This window comes from Oncorhynchus gorbuscha, unplaced genomic scaffold (assembly GCF_021184085.1).
Source record: "Oncorhynchus gorbuscha isolate QuinsamMale2020 ecotype Even-year unplaced genomic scaffold, OgorEven_v1.0 Un_scaffold_800, whole genome shotgun sequence".
Classification (NCBI taxonomy): Eukaryota; Metazoa; Chordata; class Actinopteri; order Salmoniformes; family Salmonidae; genus Oncorhynchus; species Oncorhynchus gorbuscha.
The window spans coordinates 234,786-253,913 of NW_025745815.1; the positions used below are offsets into that span (position 1 = coordinate 234,786).

Sequence of the window (19,128 nt, forward strand, 5' to 3'; positions counted from 1 at the left end):
GAGAGAGAGAGGGAGAGGGAGAGGGAGAGGGAGAGGGAGAGGGAGAGGGAGAGGGAGAGGGAGAGGGAGAGGGAGAGGGAGAGGGAGAGGGAGAGGGAGAGAGGGAGAGGGAGAGGGAGAAAGAGATAGAGCGAGGAAGGGAAGAGGGCGAGAGAGAGAAGGGAGAGAGGAAGAGAGGAGAGAGAGGGGAAGAAAGGAGAGAGAGAGAGGAAGAAGAGAGAGAAGAAGAGCAGAGGGAGAGAGAGGAAGAGAGGGGGAAGAGAGAAACCAAGAACTCCTACCTGTTGGTACATGGGCTGTTGTCCTGGGCCCTGCATGTAGGGTTGTTGTGGGGGCATGTTGGGGTCCTGCCCAGGTAGGGCTGCCATCATACTCTGCATGGCGTAGGGTGGAGGGTAGGCCACGTAGGACATACCGTTAGTGGGGGGAGGCTGGGACATGGGGGGCAGAGACTGGGCCTGGGACACCACGTTCTGCTGAGACAGATGACAAGAAAACATAAACATTACAGACGTCGCTAACAGATGACTCCCTTTGACTCCCTTGACTCCCTTTATAAACATTATCACATTATGATGCTAAATAAGGAGGAGGAGGAGCCACGTTGAGCTTTGACTCCCTTTATAAACATCACATTATGATGCTAAATAAGGAGGAGGAAGAGGAAGAGGAGGAGCCACGTTGAGCTTTGACTCCCTTTATAAACATCACTTAATGATGCTAAATAAGGAGGAGGAGAAGGAGGAGGAGGAGCCACGTTGAGCTTCGACTCCCCTTCATAAACATCACATTATGATGCTAAATAAGGAGGAGGAGGAGGAGGAAGAGGAGCCTCGTTGAGCTTCGACTCCCTTTATAAACATCACATTATGATGCTAAATAAGGAGGAGGAGGAAGAGGAGGAGGACGAGGAGCCACGTTGAGCTTTGACTCCCTTTATAAACATCATCACATTATGATGCTAAATAAGGAGGAGGAAGAGGAGCCACATTGAGCTTTGACTCCCTTTATAAACATCATCACATTATGATGCTAAATAAGGAGGAGGAGGAGGAGGAAGAGGAGCCACATTGAGCTTTGACTCCCTTTATAAACATCACATTATGATGCTAAATAAGGAGGAGGAGGAGCCACGTTGAGCTTTGACTCCCTTTATAAACATCACATTATGATGCTAAATAAGGAGGAGGAGGAAGAGGAAGAGGAGGAGCCACGTTGAGCTTTGACTCCCTTTATAAACATCACTTAATGATGCTAAATAAGGAGGAGGAGAAGGAGGAGGAGGAGCCACGTTGAGCTTCGACTCCCCTTCATAAACATCACATTATGATGCTAAATAAGGAGGAGGAGGAGGAGGAAGAGGAGCCTCGTTGAGCTTCGACTCCCTTTATAAACATCACATTATGATGCTAAATAAGGAGGAGGAGGAAGAGGAGGAGGACGAGGAGCCACGTTGAGCTTTGACTCCCTTTATAAACATCATCACATTATGATGCTAAATAAGGAGGAGGAAGAGGAGCCACATTGAGCTTTGACTCCCTTTATAAACATCATCACATTATGATGCTAAATAAGGAGGAGGAGGAGGAGGAGGAAGAGGAGCCACATTGAGCTTTGACTCCCTTTATAAACATCACATTATGATGCTAAATAAGGAGGAGGAGGAAGAGGAGGAGCCACATTGAGCTTTGACTCCCTTTATAAACATCATCACATTATGATGCTAAATAAGGAGGAGGAGGAGGAAGAGGAGGAGGAGGAGCCACATTGAGCTTTGACTCCCTTTATAAACATCATCACATTATGATGCTAAATAAGGAGGAGGAGGAGGAAGAGGAGGAGGAGCCACATTGAGCTTAGACTCCCTTTATAAACATCATCACATTATGATGCTAAATAAGGAGGAAGAGGAGGAGGAGGAGGAGCTTTGGAAAGTCAGTGTGGACCGGGACACAAAATGTAAGAGGGACATGAAACCTGAAGCCCATTTTAAAAGGACTCCAGGTCAGTGGTACCGGAGCACCAGGTCCCAATGGAGAGTGCCAACGGTCATGAAGGAGGAAGTTTAGTGAAGGAGGAATAATGGTGGCAACAGCTTGAGGAAGGCCCTTTCCTGTTTCAGCGTGACGTTGCACCCGAGCACAAAGCCAGGTCTATACAGAAATGGTTTGTCGGGGTCGGTCTACCAAGAGGCTTCTTAACAGCTTCTACCCCCAAGCCATAAGACTCCTGAGCAGCTATTCAAAGGGCAACCCAGACCCTCTAACACTGCTGCTACTCTCTGTTTATGATCTATGTATAGTCACTTTAACTCGACCTACATGTACGTTTTGTAACAGGCATGACACTCCCCCCTCTGTTCTCACCTGGTATCCCTGTGTGGGTGTGGGCTGGTAGTTAGAGTAGGCGGGGCTAGTAGTGGGCGGGGCCTGGCCAGGGGTGCAGGCTGCCCATTGGTTCCTGCAGGCTGGTACATGTACATGTTGGGGTCTGGAGCAGGGAGGCAAACACAGGAGAGTCACGTTACAGAAGGTCAATGTACACAACATATACAGAAGTATGTGGACACCCCTTCAAATTAGTGGATTCTGCTATTTCAGCCACTCCTGCTGCTGGCAGGTGTATAAAATCAAGCACACAGCCATGCAATCTCCATAGACAAACATTGGCAGTAGAATGGCCCATACTGAAGAGCTCAGTGACTTTCAACGTGGCACCGTCATAGGATGCCACCTTTCCAACAAGTCAGTTTGTCACATTTCTGCCCTGCTACAGCTGCCCCAGTCAACTGTAAGTGCTGTTATTGTGAAGTGGAAACGTCTAGGAGCATCAAGCTCAAGTTTAGTGAAGGAGGAATAATGGTGGCAACAGTTTGGGGAAGGCCCTTCCTGTTTCAGACAAGAGCACAAAGCCAGGTAACTTTCCTGTTTCAGCATGACAAGAGCACAAAGCCAGGTCCATACAGAAACTACCATGCTGGCCCCTAGACTAACTACCATGCTGGCCCCTAGACTAACTACCATGCTATTCAACTAGACATGCTGGCCCCTAGACTAACTACCATGCTGTCCCCTAGACTAACTACCATGCTGTCCCCTAGACTAACTACCATGCTATTCAACAAGACATGCTGGCCCCTAGACTAACTACCATGCTATTCAACTAGACATGCTGGCCCCTAGACTAACTACCATGCTGGCCCCTAGACTAACTACCATGCTATTCAACAAGACATGCTGGCCCCTAGACTAACTACCATGCTATTCAACTAGACATGCTGGCCCCCAGACTAACTACCATGCTATTCAACTAGACATGCTGGCCCCTAGACTAACTACCATGCTGGCCCCTAGACTAACTACCATGCTGGCCCCTAGACTAACTACCATGCTATACAACTAGACATGCTGGCCCCTAGACTAACTACCATGCTATTCAACTAGACATGCTGGCCCCCAGACTAACTACCATGCTATTCAACTAGACATGCTAGCCCCTAGACTAACTACCATGCTGGCCCCTAGACTAACTACCATGCTATACAACTAGACATGCTGGCCCCTAGACTAACTACCATGCTATTCAACTAGACATGCTGGCCCCCAGACTAACTACCATGCTATTCAACTAGACATGCTGGCCCCTAGACTAACTACCATGCTATTCAACTAGACATGCTGGCCCCCAGACTAACTACCATGCTATTCAACTAGACATGCTAGCCCCTAGACTAACTACCATGCTGGCCCCTAGACTAACTACCATGCTGGCCCCTAGACTAACTACCATGCTATTCAACTAGACATGCTAGCCCCTAGACTAACTACCATGCTGGCCCCTAGACTAACTACCATGCTGGCCCCTAGACTAACTACCATGCTGGCCCCTAGACTAACTACCATGCTGGCCCCTAGACTAACTACCATGCTGGCCCCCAGACTAACTACCATGCAGGCCCCCAGACTAACTACCATGCTGGCCCCTAGACTAACTACCATGCTGGCCCCCAGACTAACTACCATGCTGGCCCCCAGACTAACTACCATGCTGGCCCCTAGACTAACTACCATGCTGGCCCCCAGACTAACTACCATGCTGGCCCCCAGACTAACCACCATGCTGGCCCCCAGACTAACTACCATGCTGGCCCCCAGACTAACTACCATGCTGGCCCCCAGACTAACTACCATGCTGGCCCCTAGACTAACTACCATGCTATTCAACAAGACATGCTGGCCCCTAGACTAACTACCATGCTGGCCCCCAGACTAACTACCATGCTGGCCCCTAGACTAACTACCATGCTATTCAACTAGACATGCTGGCCCCAGACCCCCAGACTAACTACCATGCTAGGCTACCATGCTGGCCCCTAGACTAACTACCATGCTGGCCCCTAGACTAACTACCATGCTGGCCCCTAGACTAACTACCATGCTGGCCCCTAGACTAACTACCATGCTGGCCCCTAGACTAACTACCATGCTGGCCCCTAGACTAACTACCATGCTGGCCCCTAGACTAACTACCATGCTGGCCCCTAGACTAACTACTATGCTGGCCCCTAGCTGGCCCCTACTAACTACCATGCTGGCCCCAGACTAACTACCATGCTGGCCCCTAGACTAACTACCATGCTGGCCCCCAGACTAACTACCATGACATGAACATTTGACTCATTGGGGTCTGTACTAACCTGGAGGCATGGCCTGGTACTGTCCTGGTCCAGGCTGGTTCATGTAGACGTTGTGCATGGGCGACCCTCCACTGACCCTGAGGGGCTAAAGGTGCCTGGGTAACTGGGGGTCCCCCGGCTGCCCGTACACCACCCCTCCTGCCACGTTGGGGGGCAAAGACTGCATCTAGGGTGAAAAGGAGAGGAATTTACACAAGAGCTGGACAAAAAGAACAGCCACTAAGGTAAATGCCAGGTGAAACTCCTGCAGCAACCATTTACACAGAACCTCTGTAGACTAACAGTGTCGTGACACGTCATCCCCAAGGCCCGTGTGCCGGCCAGAGAGAAGGCCTCCCCCGTGTGCCGGCCAGAGAGAAGGCCTCCCCCGTGTGCCGGCCAGAGAGAAGGCCTCCCCCGTGTGCCGGCCAGAGAGAAGGCCTCCCCCGTGTGCCGGCCAGAGAGAAGGCCTCCCCCGTGTGCCGGCCAGAGAGAAGGCCTCCCCCGTGTGCCGGCCAGAGAGAAGGCCTCTACCCTGTGAGCATGGTATAGTATCTACCTGTGGGTAGGGTATAGTGTCTACCTGTGGGTAGGGTATAGTATAGTGTCTACCTGTGGGTAGGGTATAGTATAGTGTCTACCTGTGGGTAGTGTACTGTCTACCTGTGGGTAGGGTATAGTATAGTGTCTACCTGTGGGTAGGGTAGTATAGTGTCTACCTGTGGGTAGGGTATAGTATAGTGTCTACCTGTGGGTAGGGTATAGTATAGTGTCTACCTGTGGGTAGGGTATAGTATAGTGTCTACCTGTGGGTAGGGTATAGTATAGTGTCTACCTGTGGGTAGGGTAGTATAGTGTCTACCTGTGGGTAGGGTATAGTATAGTGTCTACCTGTGGGTAGGGTATAGTATAGTGTCTACCTGTGGGTAGGGTATAGTATAGTGTCTCCCTGTGGGTAGGGTAGTGTAGTGTCTACCTGTGGGTAGGGTATAGTATAGTGTCTACCTGTGGGTAGGGTAGTATAGTGTCTACCTGTGGGTAGGGTATAGTATAGTGTCTACCTGTGGGTAGGGTATAGTATAGTGTCTACCTGTGGGTAGGGTATAGTATAGTGTCTACCTGTGGGTGGGTAGGGTATAGTATAGTCTACCTGTGGGTAGGGTATAATATAGTGTCTACCTGTGGGTAGGGTATAGTATAGTGTCTACCTGTGGGTAGGGTATAGTATAGTGTCTACCTGTGGGTAGGGTATAGTATAGTGTCTACCTGTGGGTAGGGTATATAGTGTCTACCTAGTGTCTACCTGTGGGTAGGGTAGTATAGTGTCTACCTGTGGGTAGGGTAGTGTAGTGTCTACCTGTGGGTAGGGTATAGTATAGTGTCTACCTGTGGGTATAGTGTCTACCTGTGGGTAGGGTATAGTATAGTGTCTACCTGTGGGTAGGGTAGTGTCTAGTGGGTAGGGTAGTGTCTACCTGTGGGTAGGGTATAGTGGGTAGTGTCTACCTGTGGGTAGGGTATAGTATAGTGTCTACCTGTGGGTAGGGTAGTGTAGTGTCTACCTGTGGGTAGGGTAGTATAGTGTCTACCTGTGGGTAGGGTATAGTATAGTGTCTACCTGTGGGTAGGGGTATAGTATAGTGTCTACCTGTGGGTAGGGTATAGTGTAGTGTCTACCTGTGGGTAGGGTATAGTATAGTGTCTACCTGTGGGTAGGGTAGTGTCTACCTGTGGGTATAGTATAGTGTCTACCTGTGGGTAGGGTATAGTATAGTGTCTACCTGTGGGTAGGGTATAGTATAGTGTCTACCTGTGGGTAGGGTATAGTATAGTGTCTACCTGTGGGTAGGGTATAGTATAGTGTCTACCTGTGGGTAGGGTATAGTGTCTACCTGTGGGTAGGGTATAGTATAGTGTCTACCTGTGGGTAGGGGTAGGGTATAGTATAGTGTCTACCTGTGGGTAGGGTATAGTATAGTGTCTACCTGTGGGTAGGGTATAGTATAGTGTCTACCTGTGGGTAGGGTATAGTATAGTGTCTACCTGTGGGTAGGGTATAGTATAGTGTCTACCTGTGGGTAGGGTATAGTATAGTGTCTCCCTGTGGGTAGGGTATAGTATAGTGTCTCCCTGTGGGTAGGGTAGTGTAGTGTCTACCTGTGGGTAGGGTATAGTATAGTTTCTACCTGTGGGTAGGGTAGTATAGTGTCTACCTGTGGGTAGGGTATAGTATAGTGTCTACCTGTGGGTAGGGTATAGTATAGTAGTGTCTACCTGTGGGTAGGGTATAGTATAGTGTCTACCTGTGGGTAGGGTATATTATAGTGTCTACCTGTGGGTAGGGTAGTGTAGTGTCTACCTGTGGGTAGGGTATAGTATAGTGTCTACCTGTGGGTAGGGTATAATGTCTACCTGTGGGTAGGGTAGTGTAGTGTCTACCTGTGGGTAGGGTATAGTGTCTATGTGGGTAGGGTATGTCTACCTGTGGGTAGGGCATGGGGAAGGCAGGCAGGGTCTGGGCTCTCATCTGGATAGGTGTGTTTCTGTTGCTCCAGCCTCATCTGTCTCTCCTTCTCCTGCTCCTGGAGCCGCTGGATGGCCAGCTGACGCTGCATCTCTAGGTACTCCTGAAACACAGTCACCACATCAGACACCACATCAGACACCACATCAGACACCAGGGTATAGACACCATATACCACCTGGCTGACGCTGCATCTCTACAAAACAACCCATACCTCATCATGTGACTAACCCCTACTGCAGAACAACCCATACCTCATCATGTGACTAACCCCTACTGCAGAACAACCCATACCTCATCATGTGACTAACCCCTACTGCAGAACAACCCATACCTCATCATGTGACTAACCCCTACTACAGAACAACCCATACCTCATCATGTGACTAACCCCTACTACAGAACAACCCATACCTCATCATGTGACTAACCCCTACTGCAGAACAACCCATACCTCATGTGACTACCTGTGGGTACAGAACAACATACCTCATCATGTGACTAACCCCCTACTACAGAACAACCCATACCATACCTCTACATCCCATACCTGTGAACCCATACTAACCCCTACTACAGAACAACCCATACCTCATCATGACTAACCCCATCTACTACAGAACAACCCATACCTCATCATGTGACTAACCCCCCATACCTCATGTGACTACAGAACAACCCATACCTCATCATGTGACTAACCCCTACTACAGAACAACCCATACCTCATCATGTGACTAACCCCTACTGCAGAACAACCCATACCTCATCATGTGACTAACCCCTACTACAGAACAACCCATACCTCATCATGTGACTAACCCCCTACTAAACAGAACAACCCATACCTCATCATGTGACTAACCCCCTACTAAACAGAACAACCCCGTTGTTACCTATCTATGTTACTATAACACCCCTCCTAAACAGACTCCCAGCCCTGTTATTATCTATAACACAGCACCCCTCCTAAACAGACTCCCAGCCCCGTTGTTCCCCAGTCTGTCACCTGTTATTATCTATAACACAGCACCTCTCCTAAACAGACTCCCAGTCCTGTTATTATCTATAACACAGCACCCCTCCTAAACAGACTCCCAGCCCTGTTGTTCCCCAGTCTGTCACCTGTTATTATCTATAACATAGCACCCCTCCTAAACAGACTCCCAGCCCTGTTGTTCCCCAGTCTATCACCTGTTATTATCTATAACATAGCACCCCTCCTAAACAGACAACCCAGCCCTGTTATTATCTATAACTAAGCACCCCTCCTAAACAGACTCCCAGCCCTGTTATTATCTATAACACAGCACCCCTCCTAAACAGACTCCCAGCCCCGTTATTATCTATAACACAGCACCCCTCCTAAACAGACTCCCAGCCCTGTTATTATCTATAACACAGCACCCCTCCTAAACAGACTCCCAGCCCTGTTGTTCCCCAGTCTGTCACCTGTTATTATCTATAACACAGCACCCCACCTAAACAGACTCCCAGCCCTGTTATTATCTATAACACAGCACCCCTCCTAAACAGACTCCCAGCCCTGTTGTTCCCCATCTATCTATAACACAGCACCCCTCCTAAACAGACTCCCAGCCCTGTTGTTCCCAGTCTGTCACCTGTTATTATCTATAACACAGCACCCCTCCTAAACAGACTCCCAGCCCTGTTATTATCTATAACACAGCACCCTCCTAAACAGACTCCCAGTCCTGTTATTATCTATAACACAGCACCCCTCCTAAACAGACTCCCAGCCCCGTTGTTCCCCAGTCTGTCACCTGTTATTATCTATAACACAGCACCCCTCCTAAACAGACTCCCAGCCCTGTTATTATCTATAACACAGCACCCCTCCTAAACAGACTCCCAGCCCTGTTATTATCTATAACACAGCACCCCTCCTAAACAGACTCCCAGCCCCGTTATTATCTATAACACAGCACCCCTCCTAAACAGACTCCCAGCCCTGTTCCCCAGTCATTATCTATAACACAGCACCCCTCCTAAACAGACTCCCAGCCCCGTTGTTCCCCAGTCTGTCACCTGTTATTATCTATAACACAGCACCCCTCCTAAACAGACTCCCAGCCCTGTTATTATCTATAACACAGCACCCCTCCTAAACAGACTCCCAGCCCCGTTGTTCCCCAGTCTGTCACCTGTTATTATCTATAACACAGCACCCCTCCTAAACAGACTCCCAGCCCTGTTGTTCCCCAGTCTATAAAACAGCACCCCTCCTAAACAGACTCCCAGCCCCGTTGTTCCCCAGTCTGTCACCTGTTATTATCTATAACACAGCACCCCTCCTAAACAGACTCCCAGCCCTGTTATTATCTATAACACAGCACCCCTCCTAAACAGACTCCCAGCCCCGTTGTTCCCCAGTCATTATCTATAACACAGCACCCCTCCTAAACAGACTCCCAGCCCCGTTGTTCCCCAGTCATTATCTATAACACAGCACCCCTCCTAAACAGACTCCCAGCCCCGTTGTTCCCCAGTCTGTCACCTGTTATTATCTATAACACAGCACCCCTCCTAAACAGACTCCCAGCCCCGTTGTTCCCCAGTCATTATCTATAACACAGCACCCCTCCTAAACAGACTCCCAGCCCCGTTGTTCCCCAGTCTGTCATTATCTATAACACAGCACCCCTCCTAAACAGACTCCCAGCCCTGTTGTTCCCCAGTCTGTCACCTGTTATTATCTATAACACAGCACCCCTCCTAAACAGACTCCCAGCCCCGTTGTTCCCCAGTCATTATCTATAACACAGCACCCCTCCTAAACAGACTCCCAGCCCCGTTGTTCCCCAGTCATTATCTATAACACAGCACCCTCCTAAACAGACTCCCAGCCCCCCCAGTTGTTATCTATAACACAGCACCCCTCCTAAACAGACTCAGCCCTGTTATTATCTATAACACAGCACCCCTCCTAAACAGACTCCCAGCCCCGTTGTTCCCCAGTTATCTATAACACAGCACCCCTCCTAAACAGACTCCCAGTTATTATCTATAACACAGCACCCCTCCTAAACAGACTCCCAGCCCCGTTGTTCCCCATCTGTCACCTGTTATTATCTATAACACAGCACCCCTCCTAAACAGACTCCCAGCCCCGTTGTTCCCTGTCATTATCTATAACACAGCACCCCTCCTAAACAGACTCTAAACAGACTCCCAGCCCCGTTGTTCCCCAGTCATTATCTATAACACAGCACCCCTCCTAAACAGACTCCCAGCCCCGTTGTTCCCCAGTCATTATCTATAACACAGCACCCCTCCTAAACAGACTCCCAGCCCCGTTGTTCCCCAGTCATTATCTATAACACAGCACCCCTCCTAAACAGACTCCCAGCCCCGTTGTTCCCCAGTCATTATCTATAACACAGCACCCCTCCTAAACAGACTCCCAGCCCCGTTGTTCCCCAGTCTGTCACCTGTTATTATCTATAACACAGCACCCCTCCTAAACAGACTCCCAGCCCCGTTGTTCCCCAGTCTGTCACCTGTTATTATCTATAACACAGCACCCCTCCTAAACAGACTCCCAGCCCCGTTGTTCCCCAGTCTGTCACCTGTTATTATCTATAACACAGCACCCCTCCTAAACAGACTCCCAGCCCCGTTGTTCCCCAGTCATTATCTATAACACAGCACCCCTCCTAAACAGACTCCCAGCCCCGTTGTTCCCCAGTCTGTCACCTGTTATTATCTATAACACAGCACCCCTCCTAAACAGACTCCCAGCCCCGTTGTTCCCCAGTCATTATCTATAACACAGCACCCCTCCTAAACAGACTCCCAGCCCCGTTGTTCCCCAGTCATTATCTATAACACAGCACCCCTCCTAAACAGACTCCCAGCCCCGTTGTTCCCCAGTCTGTCACCTGTTATTATCTATAACACAGCACCCCTCCTAAACAGACTCCCAGCCCCGTTGTTCCCCAGTCTGTCACCTGTTATTATCTATAACACAGCACCCTCCTAAACAGACTCCCAGCCCCGTTGTTCCCCAGTCATTATCTATAACACAGCACCCCTCCTAAACAGACTCCCAGCCCCGTTGTTCCCCAGTCATTATCTATAACACAGCACCCCTCCTAAACAGACTCCCAGCCCCGTTGTTCCCCAGTCATTATCTATAACACAGCACCCCTCCTAAACAGACTCCCAGCCCCGTTGTTCCCCAGTCTGTCACCTGTTATTATCTATAACACAGCACCCCTCCTAAACAGACTCCCAGCCCCGTTGTTCCCCAGTCATTATCTATAACACAGCACCCCTCCTAAACAGACTCCCAGCCCCGTTGTTCCCCAGTCTGTCACCTGTTATCTATAACACAGCACCCCTCCTAAACAGACTCCCAGCCCCGTTCCCCAGTCTGTTGTTCCCAGTCTGTCACCTGTTATTATCTATAACACAGCACCCCTCCTAAACAGACTCCCAGCCCCGTTGTTCCCCAGTCTGTCACCTGTTATCTATAACACAGCACCCCTCCTAAACAGACTCCCAGCCCTGTTCCCCAGTCATATCTATAACACAGCACCCCTCCTAAACAGACTCCCAGCCCCGTTGTTCCCCAGTCTGTCACCTGTTATTATCTATAACACAGCACCCCTCCTAAACAGACTCCCAGCCCCGTTGTTCCCCAGTCTTTATCTATAACACAGCACCCCTCCTAAACAGACTCCCAGCCCCGTTGTTCCCCAGTCATTATCTATAACACAGCACCCCTCCTAAACAGACTCCCAGCCCCGTTGTTCCCCAGTTCTGTCACCTGTTTCTTCTGTCTCATGATCTCTAGTTTCTGGGCCAGCTGGATCTGTCTCTGTCTCTCTGCCTCCTCGGCAGCACGACGCAGCTTCTCTCGGTGCTCGTCTCGTAGGGCGTTCAGAGCGGCTCTCGCATCACGCACCTGGGCCAGCTTGTCCTGCAGACCCTCGTAATACACTGGCAGACAGACATAGAGATGTTTAGTTAGTGGTTAAATGGTACAGGACCAAGACAACAAACATGGTAAACCAACAAGCAGACAGACACGCTCACGGTTTGAGCAAGAGTGAGGCCGGGATTGAATCCAATCACAGATTTGGACAACATGCCATTTATAGGATATTCCTGATTGAGACATATTGTTTACAGTGAATGTGTCTCCACAAACATGGGAACGTCGTTTTTAAAACATGCACTGCAGACAAAGCGCAATCAGATTGAATCCCGGCTTTACATAAACAAACACTGAAACAAAGTCACACACACACACAGAACCACCACCCCCCCACACACGCAGAACCACCCCCCACACACACACGCAGAACCACCCCCCACACACACTCAGAACCACCCCCCACACACACACACTCAGAACCACCACCCACACTCACCACCCCCCCCACACACACTCAGAACCACCACCCCACCACACACACACACTCAGAACCACCCCCACCACACACACACTCAGAACCACCCCCACTCAGAACCACCCCCCACACACACACACTCAGAACCACCCCCCACCCACACACACACACACCACCCCCCACCACACACACACTCAGAACCACCCCCCCCCACACACACTCAGAACCACCCCCCCACACACACACACTCAGAACCACCCCCCACACACACACACACTCAGAACCACCCCCCACACACACACTCAGAACCACCCCCCACACACACAGAACCACCCCCAGAACCACCCCCCACCACACACACTCAGAACCACCCCCCACACACACACTCAGAACCACCCCCACACACACACACCCCCCACACACACACTCAGAACCACCCCCCACACACACACTCAGAACCACCCCCCACACACACTCAGAACCACCCCCCACACACACTCAGAACCACCCCCCACACACACACTCAGAACCACCCCCCACACACACTCAGAACCACCCCACACACACACACACTCAGAACCACCCCACACACACACTCAGAACCACCCCACACACACACACACACACTCAGAACCACCCCACACACACACTCAGAGCCACCCCACACACACACACTCAGAGCCACCCCACACACACACACTCAGAACCAAATCTCCCCCTAACTCACGTCTCTTCTCGTCCAGCTGATTGAGGATGTCCAGTAGCTGGGGGTGCATGGTGTTGATGGACTGGAAGAGGGAGAGCACGGCGCTGTCGTTGGTGATGCTGCGACCGCGCATGTGGTTACTCTTCATACGGTTCAGGAAGGTGGTGACGGCGTTCTGCAGAGCCTTCAGAAACGCATCGTGGTTCTCCTCCGACTCACCGTTCTGATACTGCTGCTGGGGTGGGGGAGAGGAGAGGGGAGAGGAGAAAGGGAGGAAGAGGAGAGGAGAGAGGGAGGAAGAGGAGAGAGGAGAAAGGGAGGAATAGGAGAGGAGAAAGGGGGGACGGGGGAGGAAGAGGAGAGGAGAGAGGGAGGAAGAGGAGAAAGAGGAGAGAGGGAGGAAGAGGAGAGGAGAGAGGGAGGAAGAGGAGAGGAGAGAGGGAGGAAGAGGAGAGGAGAGAGGGAGGAAGAGGAGAGGAGAAAGGGAGGAAGAGGAGAGGAGAAAGGGAGGAAGAGGAGAGGAGAAAGGGAGGAAGAGGAGAGGAGAAAGGGAGGAAGAGGAGAGGAGGAAGAGGAGAGGAGAGAGGGAGGAAGAGGAGAGGAGAAAGGGAGGAAGGCGAAAGGAGAAAGGGAGGAAGGCGAAAGGAGAAAGGGAGGAAGAGGAGAGGAGGAAGAGGAGAAAGGGAGGAAGAGGAGACGAGAGGGAGGAAGAGGAGAGGAGAAAGGGAGGACGGGGAGGAAGAGGAAGAGAAAGGATGGAAAGTCAATCAGCAGGAACAAACAGCTAATGACAGAGCATGTAGTCATTTCTAATCTAAATCTACTTCAATCTCTGCTGCTATGCATGAATTTTCACCTGAACAAATAAGAAAATCTGTTTGTCTTCCATCTCTCATAACACTGCAGTGTACAACTAACCTCCACTATGTTGACTGGAGGCGGGGCCATGACGACTTGTGCTGGGAGTGGTGCGACCGTTTCCACTGGCTGGGGCTGGCTGATTGGCAGGGGCTCAGTAGCCAATGGTACGGGGGCAGGGGCAGACGGGGTGGGACTCTTGCGTGCCTCTTCCTGTTTCTTCTCCCAGTACGTTCTGTTCAGGTAGCGAGCCAGCTGGAGAGAAGACCATTATAGTTCAGGAATGTCCTCTCAACCAAAACATGACTAGACATACTGACCTGGGACCAGTTTCCCAAACACATAAAGATCGTCTTTAGCAGTAAGATCATACATCCATAGGTGAGCAATGGACAACCAGTGATCTAGTAATCACCTTCATGTTTCTGGGAAACTCACCCCAGTATATAGTTCATTTACACTATAGTGCAGTCTGAGCTGTAAATGTAACTGTATCAAATGAGACTTAATTCTAGACAGCTCAGTAGACAGCTCAGTAGACAGCTCAGTAGACAGCTCAGTAGACAGCTCAGTAGACAGCTCAGTAGACAGCTCAGAGACAGCTCAGAGACAGCTCAGAGACAGCTCAGAGACAGCTCAAAGACAGCTCAGGAGACAGCTCAGTAGACAGCTCAGTAGACAGCTCAGAGACAGCTCAGAGACAGCTCAGAGACAGCTCAGAGACAGCTCAGAGACAGCTCAGAGACAGCTCAGAGACAGCTCAGAGACAGCTCAGGAGACAGCTCAGGAGACAGCTCAGGAGACAGCTCAGGAGACAGCTCAGTAGACAGCTCAGTAGACAGCTCAGTAGACAGCTCAGTAGACAGCACAGAGACAGCTCAGTAGACAGCTCAGTAGACAGCTCAGTAGACAGTACAGAGACAGCTCAGTAGACAGCACAGAGACAGCGTAGACAGCTCAGTAGACAGCACAGAGACAGCGTAGACAGCTCAGAAGACAGCTCAGAAGACAGCAAGTAGACAGCTCAGTAGACAGCTCAGTACAGCTCAGTAGACAGCTCAGAGACAGCTCAGTACAGCTCAGAGACAGCTCAGAGACAGCTCAGAGACAGCTCAGAGACAGCTCAGAGACAGCTCAGAGACAGCTCAGAGACAGTTCAGAGACAGTTCAGAGACAGCACAGGGACAGCACAGGAGTGTCAGAGTTGACATGTTTCTTACCTCAGGGTCGACATCTTCAGCTGAGGGAGCAGAGGAGTTCTGTGGAGAACACACACATTATACATCACAACAGAGTCCATACATGGTTTAGTCCCTGCACAGTAATTACAGGTGTATAGGCCCCAGGCACAGTAATTACAGGTGTATAGGCCCCAGGCACAGTAATTACAGGTGTATGGGCCCCAGGCACAGTAATTACAGGTGCATGGGCCCCCGGCACAGTAATTACAGGTGCATGGGCCCCCGGCACAGTAATTACAGGTGCAGGGGCCCCCTGCACAGTAATTACAGGTGCAGGGGCCCCCTGAATAGTAATTACAGGTGCAGGGGCCCCCTGAATAGTAATTACAGGTGCATGGGCCCCCGGCATAGTAATTACAGGTGCATGGGCCCCCGGCATAGTAATTACAGGTGCATGGGCCCCCGGCATAGTAATTACAGGTGCATGGGCCCCCGGCATAGTAATTACAGGTGCATGGGCCCCCGGCACAGTAATTACAGGTGCATGGGCCCCCGGCACAGTAATTACAGGTGCATGGGCCCCCGGCACAGTAATTACAGGTGCATGGGCCCCCGGCACAGTAATTACAGGTGCATGGGCCCCCGGCACAGTAATTACAGGTGCATGGGCCCCCGGCATAGTAATTACAGGTGCATGGGCCCCCGGCATAGTAATTACAGGTGCATGGGCCCCCGGCATAGTAATTACAGGTGCATGGGCCCCCGGCATAGTAATTACAGGTGCATGGGCCCCCGGCATAGTAATTACAGGTGTATAGTGGTACTTGAATATACACGGTACCGTAACAACACATACAGACACAGACAGACATACAGAGTACATGTCTCATTCACCTCTTGACCAACTAGGTGGTTATTGTTAAAGATGACTTAGGGGTCTAAAGAAATATTTAGATAAAAAGGATGTGCAGCAGTTCAGTATAATATGGAGCCGTCATAATGTCACCGTTACTGAGTACTACTTCACAAGAGACCGAGTGGGGCGGCACGACTTAGTGAAGATAACAGAGTACATCTATAGAGAGAGAGGATAGTGTGAACACAGAGTACATCTATAGAGAGAGAGAGGATGGTGTGACACAGAGTACATCTATAGAGAGAGAGGATGGTATTAACACAGAGTACATCTATAGAGAGAGAGAGGATGGTGATATCACAGAGTACATCTATAGAGAGAGAGGATGGTGTGACACAGAGTACATCTATAGAGAGAGAGAGGATGGTGATATCACAGAGTACATCTATAGAGAGAGAGAGGATGGTGTGACACAGAGTACATCTATAGAGAGAGAGGATGGTGATATCACAGAGTACATCTATAGAGAGAGGATGGTGTGACACAGAGTACATCTATAGAGAGAGAGAGGATGGTGATATCACAGAGTACATCTATAGAGAGAGAGAGGATGGTGTGACACAGAGTACATCTATAGAGAGAGAGGATGGTGATATCACAGAGTACATCTATAGAGAGAGAGGATGGTGTGACACAGAGTACATCTATAGAGAGAGAGGATGGTGATATCACAGAGTACATCTATAGAGAGAGAGAGGATGGTGTGACACAGAGTACATCTATAGAGAGAGAGGATGGTGATATCACAGAGTACATCTATAGAGAGAGAGGATGGTGTGACACAGAGTACATCTATAGAGAGACGATGTTGTGACACAGAGTACATCTATAGAGAGACGATGGTGTGACACAGAGTACATCTATAGAGAGAGAGGATGGTGTGACACAGAGTACATCTATAGAGAGAGAGAGGATGGTGATATCACAGAGTACATCTATAGAGAGAGAGGATGGTGATATCACAGAGTACATCTATAGAGAGAGAGGATGGTGTGACACAGAGTACATCTATAGAGAGAGAGAGGATGGTGATATCACAGAGTACATCTATAGAGAGAGAGAGGATGGTGTGACACAGAGTACATCTATAGAGAGAGAGGATGGTGATATCACAGAATACATCTATAGAGAGAGAGGATGGTGTGACACAGAGTACATCTATAGAGAGACGATGTTGTGACAGAGTACATCTATAGAGAGAGGATGGTGTGACACAGAGTACATCTATAGAGAGAGAGGATGGTGTGACACAGAGTACATCTATAGAGAGAGAGAGGATGGTGATATCACAGAGTACATCTATAGAGAGAGAGAGGATGGTGTGAACACAGAGTACATCTATAGAGAGAGAGAGGATGGTGTGACACAGAGTACATCTAGAGAGAGAGAGGATGGTGTGAACACAGAGTACATCTATAGAGAGAGAGAGGATGGTGTGACACAGAGTACATCTATAGAGAGAGAGGATGGTGTGACACAGAGTACATCTATAGAGAGAGGATGGTGTGAACACAGAGTACATCTAGAGAGAGAGAGAGGATGGAGGGAGTGGATGAGAGTAAGTCTTACCACAGGAGAGGAGTAGAGTGAGTTGACGGGCGGGGCTGAGGAGGTGACTGGGGCGGGGTCAGCTTTGGGGTAGACCCCGTACGAGTTCTTCTGTCTCTGTAGACACACAACATGTATCAGTGTCTTTCCATTCCCACTGTGGAGCTACAGTCCCATGATTTATATACAGCACTACCCACCATCCTCTCCTTCTCCTCAGCCTCGCTCTGTGATAGGGCGATGGCCAGCTGAAGCTCCTCCTCCTCCTGCAGGGCCGCCTCGTCCCGTTTGGGAGGCACCTGGTGAGACAGGGAAGAGAGATGAAACCCACAGGGGAGGGAGGCCCGGAGGGGAGAGGGCCGGGGCAGCAGAGGGACCAGGGAGGCCCCCAGGGGAAAGGGCCAGGGAGGAGAGAGGACCAGGGAGGGGAAGGTTAGAGGAGAAACACCAGGGAAGGTAAAGCAGGGTGGGCATTGCGTAATAAACCTGCGTTCCAGGTGTTCTTCAATGCAGTTGTGTTTCACTTCTCAGAATATGACTTTTTATCATATTGTTGCGGTTCCAGGATTGATGGTTAACTTGAAAACAGTCCGACAGACGTTGTGAGATCTGATCATCAGAGGGAACACTGCTGCCGCCTCGCTCTCCAACCAAGGGGCATGTATGGAGGAGCAGCCTCACTGCAACCCCAGACAACCTGGAACCCCCAGACAACCTGGAACCCCCAGACAACCTGGAACCCCCAGACAACCTGGAAACCCCAGACAACCTGGAACCCCAGACAACCTGGAACCCCCAGACAACCTGGAACCCCACCGCGGTCAAGGAGGCAGGGAGAGTTAGGAGAAACTGGAGACAGCAGGTGGGCCTGATAAGAATCTAATAACAAAGACTAGTTTTCTGTGTGTTCGAACGGGGGAGGGAGATGATTGGTGATCATTGGGAATAATTTTACCACGTCAAACTACAACCCCCCCCCCCAAAAGGCTCATCGAGCTACAACTCCCATGTTGTAGTTTATGGCATGTCAAACTGATCCCCATACATCGTCTCTATTGGGGGAGGATGAGCCTGTCTGGGTCTGCACTTGAAATGAAACCCTACTCCCTATGTAGTGCACTACCATAGAGCTCCGGTGGTCACACCCAAAGTAGTGCACTACCATGGAGCTCTGGTGGTCACAGCCCAAAGTAGTGCACTACCGTAGAGCTCTGGTGGTCACAGCCCAAATTAGTGCACAACCATAGAGCTCTGGAGGTCACAGACCAAATTAGTGCACAACCATAGAGCTCTGGCGGTCACAGCCCAAAGTAGTGCACTATGTAGGGAATAGGGTTCCATA

General features: G+C 50.2%; 1 pseudogene; it reads right to left on the reverse strand.

Annotated features, from left to right (window-relative positions):
• The window catches only part of LOC124020290, a 35,930-nt pseudogene that overhangs the window by 517 nt on the left and 16,285 nt on the right, over positions 1-19,128 (reverse strand).